General features: G+C 48.1%; 1 non-coding gene across 1 annotated transcript; it reads left to right on the top strand.

Annotated features, from left to right (window-relative positions):
- The first annotated feature begins 458 nt into the window (after positions 1-458).
- trnad-guc (transfer RNA aspartic acid (anticodon GUC)) lies at positions 459-530 on the top strand. The gene has a single exon. It is a non-coding gene; the product is annotated as a tRNA-Asp (tRNA).
- Positions 531-2182: the final 1652 nt, after the last annotated feature.

Genomic DNA, 2182 nt, shown 5'->3' with positions numbered 1-2182 from the left:
ACAGATGTGTGCTCTATCCTCTGAGCAGAGGGCAGCACAGTAGCATAGTAGGACAGCACGGTAGCATAGTGGTTAGCACAGTTGCTTCACAGCTCTAGGGTCCCAGGTACAATTCCCGGCTTGGGTCACTGTCTGTGCGGAGTCTGCACGTTCTCCCCGTGTCTGCATGGGTTTACTCCGGGTGCTCCAGTTTCCTCCCACAGTCCAAAGATGTGCAGGTTAGGTGGATTAGCCATGATAAATTTCCCTTAGTGTCCAAAAAGGTGTGGCTGGGCTACAGGGATAGGGTGGAGGCATGGCTTAAGTAGGGTGCCCTTTCCAAGAGCTGGTGCAGAATGATGGGCTGAATGGCCTCCTTCTGCACCGTGAATTCTATGAAAAGTGAAGGATGGCAGCAAAAGAGCCAACATAAACAGGACTGGAAGCTATTTGCAGGCTTCCAACACCCAATTGGCAGTTCCTCGTTAGTACAGTGGTCAATATCCCCGCCTGTCACGTGGGAGACCGGGGTTCAATTCCCCGACGGGGAGATTAATTTCAATGGGCTGGTTTAGCTCAGTGGGCTAGATAGCTGGCGTGTGATGCAGAACAAGCGCGCGTTCAATTCCAGTACCAGCTTATCTGAACAGGCGCCGGAATGTGGCAACTGGGGGCTTTTCACAGTAACTTCATATTTGTGACAATAAAAGGTTATTATTATTATGATTTATGCTGGGCAGCGCAGGGCTAAAAATCAAATCATATTACAAAGAACAAAGAGAACAAAGAAATGTACAGCACAGGAACAGGCCCTTCGGCCCTCCAAGCCCGTGCCGACCACGCTGCCCGACTAAACTACAATCTTCTACACCTCCTGGGTCCGTATCCTTCTATTCCCATCCTATTCATATATTTGTCAAGATGCCCCTTAAATGTCCCTATCGTCCCTGCTTCCACTACCTCCTCCGGTAGCGAGTTCCAGGCACCCACTACCCTCTGCGTAAAAAACTTGCCTCGTACATCTACTCTAAACCTTGCCCCTCTCACCTTAAACCTATGCCCCCTAGTAATTGACCCCTCTACCCTGGGGAAAAGCCTCTTACTATCCACTCTGTCTATGCCCCTCATAATTTTGTATACCTCTATCAGGTCTCCCCTCAACCTCCTTCGTTCCAGTGAGAACAAACCGAGTTTATTCAATCGCTCCTCATAGCTAATGCCCTCCATACCAGGCAACATTCTGGTACATCTCTTCTGCACCCTCTCTAAAGCCTCCACATCCTTCTGGTAGTGTGGCGACCAGAATTGAACACTATACTCCAAGTGTGGCCTAACTAAGGTTCTATACAGCTGCAACATGACTTGCCAATTCTTATACTCAATGCCCCGGCCAATGAAGGCAAGCATGCCGTATGCCTTCTTGACTACCTTCTCCACCTGTGTTGCCCCTTTCAATGACCTGTGGACCTGTACTCCTAGATCTCTTTGACTTTCAATACTCTTGAGGGTTCTACCATTCACTGTATATTCCCTACCTGCATTAGACCTTCCAAAATGCATTACCTCACATTTGTCCGGATTAAACTCCATCTGCCATCTCTCCAGACAATCTAAATCCTGCTGTATCCTCCGACAGTCCTCATCGCTATCCGCAATTCCACCAACCTTTGTGTCATCTGCAAACTTACTAATCAGACCAGTTACATTTTCCTCCAAATCATTTATATATACTACAAAGAGCAAAGGTCCCAGCACTGATCCCTGTGGAACACCACTGGTCACAGCCCTCCAATTAGAAAAGCATCCCTCCATTGCTACTCTCTGCCTTCTATGGCCTAGCCAGTTCTGTATCCACCTTGCCAGCTCACCCCTGATCCCGTGTGACTTCACCTTTTGTACTAGTCTACCATGAGGGACCTTGTCAAAGGCCTTACTGAAGTCCATATAGACAACATCTACTGCCCTACCTGCATCAATCATCTTAGTGACCTTTCGAAAAACTCTATCAAGTTAGTGAGACACGACCTCCCCTTCACAAAACCGTGCTGCCTCTCACTAATACGTCCATACGTATCTCGAAGAATTCTCTCCAGTAATTTCCCTACCACTGAAGTAAGGCTCACTGGCCTGTAGTTCCCGGGATTATCCTTGCTACCCTTCTTAAACAGAGGAACAACATTGGCTATTCTCCAGTCCTCCGGGA

This window comes from Scyliorhinus torazame, chromosome 8 (assembly GCF_047496885.1).
Source record: "Scyliorhinus torazame isolate Kashiwa2021f chromosome 8, sScyTor2.1, whole genome shotgun sequence".
In the NCBI taxonomy this organism is placed as follows: Eukaryota; Metazoa; Chordata; class Chondrichthyes; order Carcharhiniformes; family Scyliorhinidae; genus Scyliorhinus; species Scyliorhinus torazame.
Note: the sequence above shows the minus strand (reverse complement) of the source record. Positions and strands in the feature narration are given on the sequence as shown.